Genomic DNA, 16099 nt, shown 5'->3' on the forward strand with positions numbered 1-16099 from the left:
CTTGTGCCGCCCCGTCTGTTTACGTGGGCGACTGCCATGATGATGTCCTACTGGATCAGCACCGGTTGACTTTGAAGCAGAGGTCTTCCTAGGCTCAGAGCATCGTAAATTGCCCTTAGCTCCAGTATATTCATGTGGAGAGAAATCTCCAGACTTGACCACACTTCCTTGGAAATTTCTTCCTTGTGTGACTGTTCCCCAGCCTCTCAGGCTGGCATCCGTGGTCACCAGAACACAGTCCTGAATGCTGAATGTGCTGCCCTCTAGAAGAGGAGCACTCTGCAGCCCCCACAGAAGAGACACCCTTGTCCTTGGAGACAGGGTTATCCGCTGATGCATCTGAAGATGCGATCCGGACCATTCGTCCAGCAAATCCCCCTGAAAAGTTTTTGCGTGAGATCTGCCGAATGGAATCGCTTCGTAAGAAGCCACCATTTTTCCCAGGACTCCTGTGCATTGATGCACTGATACTTGGCCTGGATTTAGGAGGTTTCTGACTAGGTCGGATAACTCCCTGGCTTTCCCCTCCAGGAGAAATACCTCTTTCTGGACTATGCCCAGAATCATTCCTAGGAACAGCAGACGTATCATCGGAAAACAGCTGCGATTTTTGGAATATTTAGAATCCACTCGTGCTGTCGTAGAACTACTTTAGATAGTTCTTTTCCGACCTCCAACTGTTCTCTGGAAACTTGTCCCTTTCAGGATATCGTCCAAGTAAGGGATAATTTAGATGCCTTTCTTCTTTTAAGAATAATCTTTTCGGTCATTACCTTGGTAAAGGCCCGGGGTGCCGTGGATAATTCAACGGCAGCGTCTGAAACTGATATTGACAGTTCTGTATCACGAACCAGAGGTACCCTTGTTGAGAAGGGCAAATTTGGACATGGAGGTAATCCTTGATGTCCAGGGACACCATATAGTCCCCTTTTTTCCGGTTCTCTATCACTGCTCTGAGTGACTCCATCTTGATTTGAACCTTTTTATGTAAGTGTTCAAAGATTTCAGATTTAGACTATGTCTCACCAAGCCGTCTGGCTTCAGTACCACAATATAGTGTGGAGGACTAATACCCTTTTCCTTGTTGTAGGAGGGGTACTTTGATTATCACCTGCTGGAAATACAGCTTGTGAATTTTTTCCCAATACTGCCTCCTTGTCGGAGGGAGCCGTTGGTAAAGCAGGCTTCAGGAACCTGCGAGGAAAAAATGTCTCGACTCTCCAATCTTGTACCCCTGGGATAATACTTGTATGATCTAGGGGTCAACTTGCGAGTGATCCCACTGCGCGCTGAGACTCTTGAGACTACCCCCCCACTGGTGGAGGGCTTCTTTTCCTGGGAAGGGGCTGCCTGCTGCAGTCTACTTCCCTTTCCTCTATGTCTGGGCAGATATGACTGGCCTTTTGCCCGCTTGCCCACATGGGAACGGAAGGATTGAGGCTGAAAAGACAGTGTCTTTTTCTGCTGAGATGTAACTTGGGGTAAAAAGGTTGGATTTCCCAGCTGTGGCCGTGGCCCCCAGGTCCGACGGACCGACCCCAAATAACTCCTTCCCTTTATACGGCAATACTTCCATGTGCCGTATGGGATCTGTATCACCTGACCACTGTCGTGTCCATGACATCTTCTGGGAGATATGGACAACGCACTTATCTTGATGCCAGAGTGCAAATATCCCTCTGTGCATCTCGCATACATATATATAGAATGCATCCTATTAAATGCTCTATATCAATAAAATATTTTTAGTCAGGGAATTCGACCAAGCCAACCCAGCACTGCATCTCCAGGCTGATGGCGATCGCTGGTCGCAGTATAACCACCGTCTGTGTGTATATACTTTTTAGGATATTTTTCCAGCTGCCTATCAGCTGGCTCCTTGAGGGCGGCCGTATTTGGAGACGGTAACGCCACTTGATAAGTGTGTGAGCGCCTTATCCACCCTAATGGGTGCTTCCCAACGCGCCCTAACTTCTGGCGGGAAAAGGTATAACGCCAATATTTGCTATCGGGGTAAACCCACGCATCATCACACACTTCATTTTATTTTATCTGATTCAGGAAAAACTACAGGTAGTTTTTTCACTTCCACATAATACCCTTTTCTGTGGTACTTGTAGTATCAGAAATATGTAACAGCTCCTTCATTGCCCTTAACGTGTGGCCCTAATGAGGAATACGTTTGTTTATTCACCGTCGACACTGGATTCAGTGTCCGTGTCTGTGTCTGTGTCGACCGACTGAGGTAAATGGGCGTTTTTTATAAAAAAACCCTGACGGTGTTTCTGAGACGCCTGGACCGTTACTAATTGTTTGTCGGTCGTCTCATGTCGTCAACCGACCTTGCAGCGTGCTGACATTCTCACGTAATTCCCTAAATAAGCCATCCATTCCGGTGTCGACTCCCTAGAGAGTGACATCACCATTACAGGCAATTTCTCCGCCTCCTCCAGCATCGTCCTCATACATGTCGACACACACGTACCGACACACAGCACACACACCTGGAATGCTCTGACAGAGGACAGGACCCCACTAGCCCTTTGGAGAGACAGAGGGAGAGTTTGCCAGCACACACCAAAAAACGCTATAATTACATAGGGACAACCTTATATAAGTGTTTCTCCCTAATAGCATCTTTATATATATATTTATATCGCCAATTTGTGCCCCCCCTCTCTGTTTAAACCCTGTTTCTGTAGTGCAGTGCAGGGGAGAGCCTGGGAGCCTTATCTCCAGCCTTTCTGTGAGAGAAAAAATGGCGCTGTGTGCTGAGGAGATAGGCCCCGCCCCTTTTACGGCGGGCTCGTCTCCCGCTCTTTAGTGAAGTTTGGCAGGGGTTAAATATCTCCATATAGCCTCTGGGGGCTATATGTGAGGTATTTTTAGCCAGTATATAGGTTTACATTTGCCTCCCAGGGCGCCCCCCCCCAGCGCCCTGCACCCTCAGTGACAGCGTGTGAAGTGTGCTGAGAGGAAAATGGCGCACAGCTGCAGTGCTGTGCGCTACCTTTAGAAGACTGTCAGAGTCTTCAGCCGCCGATTCTGGACCTCTTCTAACTTCAGCATCTGCAAGGGGGCCGGCGGCGCGGCTCCGGTGACCATCCAGGCTGTACCTGTGATCGTCCCTCTGGAGCTAATGTCCAGTAGCCAAGAAGCCAATCCATCCTGCACGCAGGTGAGTTCACTTCTTCTCCCCTCAGTCCCTCGTTGCAGTGATCCTGTTGCCAGCAGGACTCACTGTAAAATAAAAAAACCTAAGCTAAACTTTCTCTAAGCAGCTCTTTAGGAGAGCCACCTAGATTGCACCCTTCTCGGCCGGGCACAAAAATCTAACTGGAGTCTGGAGGAGGGTCATAGGGGGAGGAGCCAGTGCACACCACCTGATCTGGAAAAGCTTTACTTTTTGTGCCCTGTCTCCTGCGGAGCCGCTATTCCCCATGGTCCTTTCAGGAACCCCAGCATCCACTAGGACGATAGAGAAAGTAGCAGGGCAGAGAGGAGGGGTCCCAGGAGAGGGGAGAAAGTGGTAGGGCAGAGAGGAGGGGTCCCAGGAGAGGGGAGAAAGTGGCAGTGCAGAGAGGAGTCGTCCCAGGAGAGGGGAGAAAGTGGCAGTGCAGAGAGGAGTCGTCCCAGGAGAGGGGAGAAAGTGGCAGGGCAGAGAGGAGGGGTCCCAGGAGAGGGGAAAAAGTGGCAGGGCAGAGAGGAGGGGTCCCAGGAGAGGGGAAAAAGTGGTAGGGCAGAGAGGAGGGGTCCCAGGAGAGGGGAGAAAGTGGCAGTGCAGAGAGGAGGAGTCCCAGGAGAGGGGAGAAAGTGGCAGGGCAGAGAGGAGGGGTCCCAGGAGAGGGGAAAAAGTGGCAGGGCAGAGAGGAGGGGTCCCAGGAGAGGGGGAAAAGTGGTAGGGCAGAGAGGAGGGGTCCCAGGAGAGGGGAGAAAGTGGCAGTGCAGAGAGGAGGAGTCCCAGGAGAGGGGAGAAAGTGGCAGGGCAGAGAGGAGGGGTCCCAGGAGAGGGGAGAAAGTGGTAGGGCAGAGAGGAGGGGTCCCAGGAGAGGGGATAAGATGCCAGGGTAGAGAGGGGTCCCGGGACAGGGGACAGTGTGCCAAGGCAGAGTGGGGTCCCGGGAGAGGGACAAGGTGCCAGGGCATCGAGTAGGGGTCCCAGGAGAGGGGAGAAAGTGGCAGGGCAGAGAGGAGGGGTCCCAGGAGAGGGGAGAAAGTGGTAGGGCAGAGAGGAGGGGTCCCAGGAGAGGGGATAAGATGCCAGGGTAGAGAGGGGTCCCGGGACAGGGGACAGTGTGCCAAGGCAGAGTGGGGTCCCGGGAGAGGGACAAGGTGCCAGGGCATCGAGTAGGGGTCCCAGGAGAGGGGAGAAAGTGGCAGGGCAGAGAGGAGGGGTCCCAGGAGAGGGGAGAAAGTGGCAGTGCAGAGAGGAGGGGTCCCAGGAGAGGGGAGAAAGTGGCAGTGCAGAGAGGAGGGGTCCCAGGAGAGGGGAGAAAGTGGCAGTGCAGAGAGGAGGGGTCCAAGGAGAGGGGAGAAAGTGGCAGTGCAGAGAGGAGGGGTCCCAGGAGAGGGGAGAAAGTGGCAGGGCAGAGAGGAGGGGCCCCAGGAGAGGGGAGAAAGTGGCAGGGCAGAGAGGAGGGGTCCCAGGAAAGGCGAGAAAGTGGCAGTGCAGAGAGGAGGGGTCCCAGGAGAGGGGAGAAAGTGGCAGTGCAGAGAGGAGGGGTCCCAGGAGAGGGGAGAAAGTAGCAGGGCAGAGAGGAGGGGTCCCAGGAGAGGGGAGAAAGTGGTAGGGCAGAGAGGAGGGGTCCCAGGAGAGGGGAGAAAGTGGCAGTGCAGAGAGGAGTCGTCCCAGGAGAGGGGAGAAAGTGGCAGTGCAGAGAGGAGTCGTCCCAGGAGAGGGGAGAAAGTGGCAGGGCAGAGAGGAGGGGTCCCAGGAGAGGGGAAAAAGTGGCAGGGCAGAGAGGAGGGGTCCCAGGAGAGGGGAAAAAGTGGTAGGGCAGAGAGGAGGGGTCCCAGGAGAGGGGAGAAAGTGGCAGGGCAGAGAGGAGGGGTCCCAGGAGAGGGGAAAAAGTGGCAGGGCAGAGAGGAGGGGTCCCAGGAGAGGGGAAAAAGTGGTAGGGCAGAGAGGAGGGGTCCCAGGAGAGGGGAGAAAGTGGCAGTGCAGAGAGGAGTCGTCCCAGGAGAGGGGAGAAAGTGGCAGGGCAGAGAGGAGGGGTCCCAGGAGAGGGGAGAAAGTGGTAGGGCAGAGAGGAGGGGTCCCAGGAGAGGGGATAAGATGCCAGGGTAGAGAGGGGTCCCGGGACAGGGGACAGTGTGCCAAGGCAGAGTGGGGTCCCGGGAGAGGGACAAGGTGCCAGGGCATCGAGTAGGGGTCCCAGGAGAGGGGAGAAAGTGGCAGGGCAGAGAGGAGGGGTCCCAGGAGAGGGGAGAAAGTGGTAGGGCAGAGAGGAGGGGTCCCAGGAGAGGGGATAAGATGCCAGGGTAGAGAGGGGTCCCGGGACAGGGGACAGTGTGCCAAGGCAGAGTGGGGTCCCGGGAGAGGGACAAGGTGCCAGGGCATCGAGTAGGGGTCCCAGGAGAGGGGAGAAAGTGGCAGGGCAGAGAGGAGGGGTCCCAGGAGAGGGGAGAAAGTGGCAGTGCAGAGAGGAGGGGTCCCAGGAGAGGGGAGAAAGTGGCAGGGCAGAGAGGAGGGGTCCCAGGAGAGGGGAGAAAGTGGTAGGGCAGAGAGGAGGGGTCCCAGGAGAGGGGAGAAAGTGGCAGTGCAGAGAGGAGGAGTCCCAGGAGAGGGGAGAAAGTGGCAGGGCAGAGAGGAGGGGTCCCAGGAGAGGGGAGAAAGTGGTAGGGCAGAGAGGAGGGGTCCCAGGAGAGGGGATAAGATGCCAGGGTAGAGAGGGGTCCCAGGACAGGGGACAGTGTGCCAAGGCAGAGAGGGGTCCCGGGAGAGGGACAAGGTGCCAGGGCATCGAGTAGGGGTCCCAGGAGAGGGGAGAAAGTGGCAGGGCAGAGAGGAGGGGTCCCAGGAAAGGGGAATAAGTGGCAGTGCAGAGAGGAGGGGTCCCAGGAGAGGGGAGAAAGTGGCAGTGCAGAGAGGAGGGGTCCCAGGACAGTGGAGAAGGTGGCAGGGCAGAGAGGAGGTGTCCCAGGACAGGGGAGAAGGTGGCAATGCAGAGAGGAGGAGTCCCAGGACAGGAGAGAAGGTGGCAGTGCAGAGAGGAGGAGTCCCAGGACAGGGAAGAAGGTGGCAGTGCAGAAAGGAGGAGTCCCAGGACAGTAGAGAAGGTGGCAGTGCAGAGAGGAGGAGTCCCAGGACAGTGAAGAAGGTGGCAGGGCAGAGAGGAGAAGTCCCAGGACAGGGGAGAAGGTGGCAGGGCAGAGAGGAGGAGTCCCAGGACAGGGGAGAAGGTGGCAGTGCAGAGAGGAGGAGTCCCAGGACAGGGGAGAAGGTGGCAGGGCAGAGAGGAGGAGTCCCAAGAGAGGGGCGAAGGTGGCAGTGCGGAGAGGAGGAGTCCCAGGACAGGGGAGAAGGTGGCAGGGTAGAGAGGAGGAGTCCCAGGACAGGGGAGAAGGTGGCAGGGTAGAGAGGAGGAGTCCCAGGACAGTGGAGAAGATGGCAGGGCAGAGAGGAGGAGTCCCAGGACAGGGGAGAAGGTGGCAGGGTAGAGAGGAGGAGTCCCAGGACAGGGGAGAAGGTGGCAGTGCAGAGAGGAGGAGTCCCAGGACAGGGAAGAAGGTGGCAGGGCAGAGAGGAGGAGTCCCAGGACAGTAGAGAAGGTGCTAGGGCAGAGAGGAGGAGTCCCAAGAGAGGGGAGAAGGTGGCAGTGCGGAGAGGAGGAGTTCCAAGAGAGGGGAGAAGGAGGCAGGGCAGAGAGTAGGGGTCCCAGGAGAGGGGAGAAGGGGGCAGGGTCCCAGGACAGGGGAGAAGGGGGCAGGGCAGAGAAGGAAGAGAGTAAGAGTGGCCTGATTCAGAACCAGTGCAATGACGATGTTTGGGCAGATGAGGGATTATATGCTATTGCACATGCGGGAAAAGTCATGAAGGCCCCTACAGCGCATGTGTTCCCCTGAGTGTACGCAGGGGGCGCTGTTGTGTACAGAGTCACTTGCAATAGAGCTTGTGGCGCACAACCATGGGTGTTCCAGAGCCATGACCTGTTGCGTCTCATGGGCCAGGTATGGGAGGGCCAGCGAGCGCCGATTTCCCAAACGCAAATAACAGCCACAGACGCCATGTTTGAAGGAATGTCAGAAGGAAACACTGAGCAGGTCAGAGGCTGTTGCCGGGGTCAATGGTCCATGACGTGCACAAAGGTGGAGTGCTCAGAGCCACTGACGCAGCTGAACTGTCCACAGACACTGAAAGCGGGCGTCTCAGCCCTTGTACTCTCCGTCGCACGTCGGTGCACTGCGGGAGCGCTGACATTAGCATCTGCAAGTTATTGCTCCCTGTGTCCCACCTTTGAATCAGGCCACGGAGAGATGAGAGGGGAGAAGCTGCCACAGGGGTCCAAAGAAAGGAGGGGGGGGGGGGATGTGGCAATACCGTGTCGCTGCCATTAACCAAAAAAATAAACAAAAACCTATCGCCGGAGCACCCGGGCAATGCTCACCGGCCCGGTAATACAGACATTGGGCCTGACTCACATCCTGAACGTTTTGTTGCCCATGTTGTAGTTCGGTACTTTGCGCAGGTGCATTACGGGTCCCGCTGGTATCAGGTCGGATGCAGGGTGTCAGTGATTGACAGCCTGCAGCCATCTGCGGGTGGGGAGGTGGCGGTGATGGCCTCTGTTGAGGTGTGTCGACACTGTTTTTGGAGAGTGCCGAGGTCAGACATCCCCCACGTCTGGGTTATTACTCAGCAGGCCCCAGTGGGGATGTCCCTAGGTGTAATGCGGGTACAGCGGAGCGTGTTGTGTGATGCAGAGTCTCTGCCAGTGTTGCCAACTATGAGATGAAAAACAACCACTGATGACTAAAAAACAAGCCCAAACCATTCCTAATAAAGCCCCCCAAAAAGCCCAACTTCAGTTTTTAGTTTTTCGAATTAAAATACATATAATTATAAGTGCGATGTCAGGCTACTACTCCGTGTTATCTCAGCTGCTGCTGGATGGACTGAAGACAAGTTCTGGAACTTGAAGACAAGTGGATAGCTGTCAGTTTCTTCTGGTATCTGGTTCTCCAGTCGGGATGATAATGATATCCCGCTGGACAGGATGCTGGCTGTCAATATACCAAGAGCGGAATCCCGGCAGTCAGAATACCGGCAGCGATGAGAGCGCAAAGAGTCCGCTTGCGGGCTCAGTGGCTTGCTACACTCTCCACAGGTTTTATTCCCACTCTGTGGGTCTTGTGGACACCCACGAGTGGGAAAACCCGTGGCGAGTGCTGTCGGTATTCCAATCTGTCAGGATTTTGGAGTTAGGATCCTGAAAGCCGGGATCCCGACAGCCGGGTTATCTACATCCCCTCCAGTCTGTGGTAGACATTATGGGCCTTTTTCAGACCCTGACACAGACGGGCAAAAATAATCAAAAATAACTGACAGGCGACGGGTGTCCGGGGGCAGCGTTACGGCATTAGGGGGGAGTGTCACGGGAAATGCAGGTGTGTCATGGACGTTTTCGGGGCCGGCCAATGATGTCGCCTGCGTTTCATGCGATTGGACACATGGCGGCGGTGCCCCTGCTTATGCAGTTATGCTGCATAGACAGGGGTCAACCTCTTTTTGAATTGCGATGGCATCACGGGAGGCACCACACACGCTGGGTGGCCTCGCCCTGGGTGATTTTGGTGGTTGCAAATTTTGATAAAATAGCAAAGTCTGCGACCAACTCTGAATAATCTCCTTAGTTTGCAGAAAAGAACTCGCTCACTGTCATTATTCCATTGTTTTAGAAAAATGCAGCCATGTGACACAATTTAAGACCCCCCCAATTCATCTATTCATCCACTGCTTCTCACCTATGTCTTTGTGAGGATCTGTGGTGAATGAATGGATAAATGACTACTTCTGATAGTCGCTGCCATCTGTACCTATAAATATATTTAAAAAAATTAAAGCCCAAAAACAAGCAACTTTCAAAAAAATAAAAGCAACTTGGAAAAAAAAGAAGCCCAATTCCGCTAGTTATAAGCTGAATTGGCAACTATGGTCGCTGCATTCTCACCTACACACGACTTATAATGGGGCGTAACAGAACTGTAATGGGGCGTTCTTCTACAAGCGTCGTCAGTGATGGCGAATGGACGTAACTGCGGGCTGAGCAGAGTTGGGTGTCAGTGTTAATAACATCTGACTCCACATCAGGCCCGACATGGGCATAGCGCCCTCTAGCACACCTGTATCTCTACACAATGACACCAGGTACTGAGCATTACACCAGGTACTGAGCGTTACACCAGGTACTGAGCGTTACACCAGGTACTGAGCGTTACACTAACTACTGAGCGTTACACCAGGTACTGAGCGTTACACCAGGTACTGAGCGTTACACAAGGTACTGAGCGTTACACAAGGTACTGAGCGTTACACAAGGTACTGAGCGTTACACAAGGTACTGAGCGTTACACAAGGTACTGAGCGTTACACCAGGTACTGAGCGTTACACCAGGTACTGAGCGTTACACCAGGTACTGAGCGTTACACAAGGTACTGAGCGTTACACAAGGTACTGAGCGTTACACCAGGTACTGAGCATTACACCAGGTACTGAGAATGACACTATCTACTGAGCATTACACCACCTACTGAGCATTACACAAGGTAATGAGCATTACACAAGGTACTGAGCGTTACACAAGGTACTGAGCGTTACACAAGGTACTGAGCGTTACACAAGGTACTGAGCATTACACCAGGTACTGAGAATGACACTAACTACTGAGCATTACACCAGGTACTGAGCATTACACAAGGTACTGAGCGTTACACCAGGTACTGAGCGTTACACCAGGTACTGAGCGTTACACCAGGTACTGAGCGTTACACCAGGTACTGAGAATGACACTATCTACTGAGCATTACACCACCTACTGAGCATTACACAAGGTACTGAGCGTTACACAAGGTACTGAGCATTACACCAGGTACTGAGCATTACACCAAGTACTGAGCATTACACCACCTACTGAGCATTACACCACCTACTGAGCATTACACCAGGTACTGAGCGTTACACCAGGTACTGAGCGTTACACCAGGTACTGAGCGTTACACCAGGTACTGAGCGTTACACCAGGTACTGAGCGTTACTCCACGTTCTGCACGTTACACCAGGTACCGAGAGTTAAACCAGGTACTGAGAGTTACACCAGGTACTGCGCGTTACACCACCTACTGAGCATTACACCAGGTACTGAGCATTACACCAGGTACTGAGCGTTACACCAAGTATTGAGCGTTACACTAGGTACTGAGCAATACACCACCTACTGAGCAATACACCAAGTACTGAGCGTTACACCAAGTACTGAGCGTTACACCAAGTACTGAGCGTTACACCAAGTACTGAGCGTTACACCAAGTACTGAGCGTTACACCAAGTACTGAGCGTTACACCACCTACTGAGCGTTACACCACCTACTGAGCGTTACACCACCTACTGAGCGTTGCACCACCTACTGAGCGTTGCACCACCTACTGAGCGTTGCACCACCTACTGAGCGTTGCACCACCTACTGAGCGTTACACCACCTACTGAGCGTTACAACACCTACTAAGCAATACACCAGGTACTGAGCATTACACCAAGTACTGAGCATTACACCAAGTACTGAGCATTACACCACCTACTAAGCATTGCACCACCTACTGAGCGTTACACCACCTACTGAGCGTTACACCACCTACTGAGCGTTGCACCACCTACTGAGCATTGCACCACCTACTGAGCATTGCACCACCTACTGAGCGTTACACCACCTACTGAGCAATACACCAGGTACTGAGCGTTACACCAGGTACTGAGCAATACACCGGGTACTGATCGTTACACCAAGTATTGAGCGTTACACCACCTACTGAGCATTGCACCACCTACTGAGCGTTACAACACCTACTAAGCAATACACCAGGTACTGAGCATTACACCAAGTACTGAGCGTTACACCAAGTACTGAGCGTTACACCAAGTACTGAGCGTTACACCAAGTACTGAGCGTTACACCAAGTACTGAGCGTTACACCAAGTACTGAGCGTTACACCACCTACTGAGCGTTACACCACCTACTGAGCGTTACACCACCTACTGAGCGTTACACCACCTACTGAGCGTTACACCACCTACTGAGCGTTACACCAAGTACTGAGCGTTACACCAAGTACTGAGCGTTACACCACCTACTGAGCATTACACCAAGCACTGAGCGTTACACCAGGTACTGAGCATTACACCAAGTACTGAGCGTTACACCAGGTACTGAGCATTACACCAAGTACTGAGCGTTACACCAGGTACTGAGCGTTACACCACCTACTGAGCGTTACACCAAGTACTGAGCGTTACACCAAGTACTGAGCGTTACACCACCTACTGAGCGTTACACCACCTACTGAGCGTTACACCACAGCGTTACACCACCTACTGAGCGTTACACCAAGTACTGAGCGTTACACCAAGTACTGAGCGTTACACCAAGTACTGAGCGTTACACCACCTACTGAGCGTTACACCAGGTACTGAGCGTTACACCAGGTACTGAGCGTTACACCACCTACTGAGCGTTACACCACCTACTGAGCGTTACACCAGGTACTGAGCGTTACACCAGGTACTGAGCGTTACACCAGGTACTGAGCATTACACCCAGCACACACAGGACCTGATTCTGCTGTTGCAAACTGCACCCTAACTGCTCTGCCAGTAACTACAGCTCACAGCCGTGTTACCAGCCGACCATAAAATGTACAGGTCTGACCAGGCCGCTTCCTGCCGTATCTCTGTCTTGGAATCTGACCGTTACTGTGTCTCAGTCCAGCGCTCAGATCTGCAGCACGGCATCGCACGATGCGCCATATCAGCGCCAGCACCATGGAACCGCTCGGATCTGCAGTGCGGCATCACACGATGTGCAATATCAGCGCCAGCACGATGGAACCGCTCAGACACGATGCGCCATATCAGCGCGAGCACGATGGAACCGCTCAGATCTGCAGCACGGCATCACACAACGCGCCATATCAGCGACAGCACGATGGAACCACTCAGATCTGCAGCGCGGCATTACACGATGCGCCATATCAGCGCCAGCACGATGGAACCGCTCAGACACGATGCGCCATATCAGCGCCAGCACGATGGAACCGCTCAGATTTTTCCATGCTTAAATTTTGCTCCATTTTTTTTAGTTCATCAACAGTTTGAGAAATTTGTTGCAGATTTCCCAACTTCCTAAACCGGTTCCACATGCCCCTACGGACCAATCGTTAGTCAGCGACCCCAGGGTATCGCCTCCTGTGGGTGTCCCTGGTGCAGATTCGTGGCCCCGGGTAATACATGACCTCCCCAACCCTGTGTGCACGTGGGATGCTGTGTGCATGTGACGTACACGGGGATCGGTGCAAGGTGATCACAGGACCTGCACAATTCACAGTGCAGGGTGCTGTCCGGGGAGAGTCACACCACTGCAGGCCAGTCACGCAGCATTTCCCTTCCACACTTTCTCCGTTTGTTGTTTATGGGGTTATCATGTGAAGCCGTGTGACTGGCACCGTATGCCCACAAGTGCCCGCTTTAATCACAATACAAACATGTTCCTGCACTATTATTCCTCCCCGGCCAACACCTGCGCAATTGTGGTTACTCTCTGACGGTGCGGCGTGCATTATTTATGGTGTTTGTTAGCTGGAGAGGCCCATGTGCACTAAGTGAGGCTACGCGCTGGTGCCTCCGCTCACCGCCTCTGGGTGCAGGCTAAAGTGCGAGTGCAGGAAACATATTTCCTACATGTTCCTACAAGACACGGAGCTGACACACCCGCACATACTGTACGCTGCCCTATAGAACACACACACACACACAGCTGAACACTATCCGCCAGTGTCAGTAACTATACAGCATCAGTAACAGGCCGGGCGGTAATGCCAAGTTATGGAACCGCACTAAGCGCTTCTCTCCGGCCACATATCCTTATATTAATGAGCGATCGCAACAAGCAAACAGCAGAGGCTTTACAGGAACAGTGCCACAGCATATCAGTCTGAGGGAATTAACACAGGACCAGGAATACAGATCACTAGAGGGGTCAGGAATGTAATAATCTGCACAGTATATCACTACGTACCTGTCAGGGGATAGACGGGACAGAGCAATGTTCTGCAGATCACTAGAGAGGTCAGTAATGCAATAATCTGCAGAATATATCACTATGTGCCTGTCAGAGGGGTAGATGGGACAGAGCACTGTTCTGCAGAGCACTAGAGAGATCAGTAATGTAATAATCTGCAGAATATATCACTAGTATGTAGCTGTCAGGGGGTAGATGGGACAGAGCAATGTTCTGCAGATCACTAGAGAGGTCAGTAATGTAATAATCTGCAGAATATATCACTATTAACCTGTCAGGGGGTAGATGGGGCAGAGCAATGTTCTGCAGATCACTAGAGAGGTCAGTAATGTAATAATCTGCAGAATATATCACTGTTAACCTGTCATGGGGCAGATGGGACAGAGCAATGTTCTGCAGATCACTAGAGAGGTCAGTAATGTAATACTCTGCAGAATATATCACTATGTGCCTGTCATGGGGCAGATGGGACAGAGCAATGTTCTGCAGATCACTAGAGAGGTCAGTAATGTAATAATTTGCAGGATATATCACTATGTAGCTGTCAGTGGGTAGATGGGACAGAGCAATGTTCTGCAGATCACTAGAGAGGTCAGTAATGTAATAATCTGCAGGATATACCGCAATGTACCTGTCAGGGGGTAGATGGGACAGAGCAATGTTCTGCAGATCACTAGAGAGGTCAGTAATGTAATAATCTGCAGGATATATCACTATGTACCTGTCAGGGGGTAGATGGGACAGAGCAATGTTCTTCCGATCACTAGAGAGGTCAGTAATGTAATAATCTGCAGGATATATCACTGTGTACCTGTCAAGGGGTAGATTGGACAGAGCAATGTTCTGCAGATCACTAGAGAGGTAATTAATGTAATAATCTGCAGAATATATCACTGTACCTGTCGGGGTAGATGGGACAGAGCAATGTTCTGCAGATCACTAGAGAGGTCAGTAATGTAATAATCTGCAGAATATATCACTGTACCTGTCAGGGGGTAGATGGGACAGAGCAATGTTCTGCAGATCACTAGAGAGGTCAGTAATGTAATAATCTGCAGAATATATCACTATGTACCTGTCAGGGGGTAGATGGGACAGAGCAATGTTCTGCAGATCACTGTGTACCTGTCAGGAGGTAGACGGAGCATGATGGTGTGGGTTATATATATTATTATAGCACGCTATCGCACATGTAAGCAGTCATGGTGTTGGGGGGGGGGGGGAGAATTAGGGGTCACAACAAACCTCTTAATTATAAATGATAATGAACAGATACAATAACACAGACAGAGAAGCTGGATTAGCTCTGTAATGTGTATGTACAGTGCCACTATCTATCTATCTATACACACACACACACACACACACACACACACACACACACACACACATACATAATAGTATTAGCAGGCAGCATGGCGCGCTGGGCACAGGTGGGCACTCACCTTGTGGTGGGTCTCTGAGAAGTGAGGGCAGAGCTGCTGTCGCTGTGTATGACTGAGGAATGAGGAAGACACAGAAACCACAAGATCTCTGCCAGTGCGAACAGCTCAGCCTCTCTTAAAGGGACAGCGCGCACATACACATCCTCCCGGCAGTAACACACACACAGTATATACAGAGACAGCCCCCTGATAACAGAGAGTAGTGGAGACACGGATCGGCCTCCCGGCAGTAACACACACACAGTATATACAGAGACAGACCCCTGATAACAGAGAGTAGTGGAGACATGGATCAGCCTCCCGGCAGTAACACACAGTATATACAGAGACAGACCCCTGATAACAGAGAGTAGTGGAGACATGGATCAGCCTCCCGGCAGTAACACACAGTATATACAGAGACAGACCCCTGATAACAGAGAGTAGTGGAGACACGGATCAGCCTCCCGGCAGTAACACACACACAGTATATACAGAGACAGCCTCCTGATAACAGAGAGTAGTGGAGACACGGATCAGCCTCCCGGCAGTAACACACACAGTATATACAGAGGCAGCCTCCTGATAACAGAGAGTAGTAGAGACACGGATCAGCCTCCCAGCAGTAACACACACAGTATATACAGAGACAGCCCCCTGATAACAGAGAGTAGTGGAGACATGGATCAGCCTCCCAGCAGTAACACACAGTATATACAGAGACAGCCCCCTGATAACAGAGAGTAGTGGAGACACGGATCAGCCTCCCGGCAGTAACACACAGTATATACAGAGAGTAGTGGAGACATGGATCAGCCTCCCGGCAGTAACACACACAGTATATACAGAGAGTAGTGGAGACATGGATCAGCCTCCCGGCAGTAACACACACAGTATATACAGAGAGTAGTGGAGACACGGATCAGCCTCCCGGCAGTAACACACAGTATATACAGAGACAGCCCCCTGATAACAGAGAGTAGTGGAGACACGGATCAGCCTCCCGGCAGTAACACACACAGTATATACAGAGAGTAGTGGAGACACGGATCAGCCTCCCGGCAGTAACACACAGTATATACAGAGAGTAGTGGAGACACGGATCAGCCTCCCGGCAGTAACACACAGTATATACAGAGAGTAGTGGAGACATGGATCAGCCTCCCGGCAGTAACACACACAGTATATACAGAGACAGCCTCCTGATAACAGAGAGTAGTGGAGACACGGATCAGCCTCCCGGCAGTAACACACAGTATATAGAGAGACAGCCTCCTGATAACAGAGAGTAGTGGAGACACGGATCAGCCTCCCGGCAGTAACACACAGTATATACAGAGAGTAGTGGAGACACGGATCAGCCTCCCGGCAGTAACACACAGTATA

At 52.4% G+C, this 16099-nt stretch overlaps 1 protein-coding gene across 7 annotated transcripts in view; it reads right to left on the bottom strand.

Annotated features, from left to right (window-relative positions):
* The window catches only part of SEMA4A (semaphorin 4A), a 105589-nt gene that overhangs the window by 32677 nt on the left and 56813 nt on the right, over positions 1-16099 (bottom strand). Inside the window, exon 1 of one of the 7 annotated variants that reach the window (XM_063946848.1) lies at positions 14735-14783. The exons of the other annotated variants lie outside the window; for them this stretch is intronic. The gene's annotated coding sequence lies outside the window, so the exon portion shown is untranslated. Of the gene's footprint in view, positions 1-14734; positions 14784-16099 lie in introns of those variants that run through there. 7 annotated transcript variants of the gene reach the window in all.

This window comes from Pseudophryne corroboree, chromosome 12 (assembly GCF_028390025.1).
Source record: "Pseudophryne corroboree isolate aPseCor3 chromosome 12, aPseCor3.hap2, whole genome shotgun sequence".
NCBI classification, from domain to species: domain Eukaryota; kingdom Metazoa; phylum Chordata; class Amphibia; order Anura; family Myobatrachidae; genus Pseudophryne; species Pseudophryne corroboree.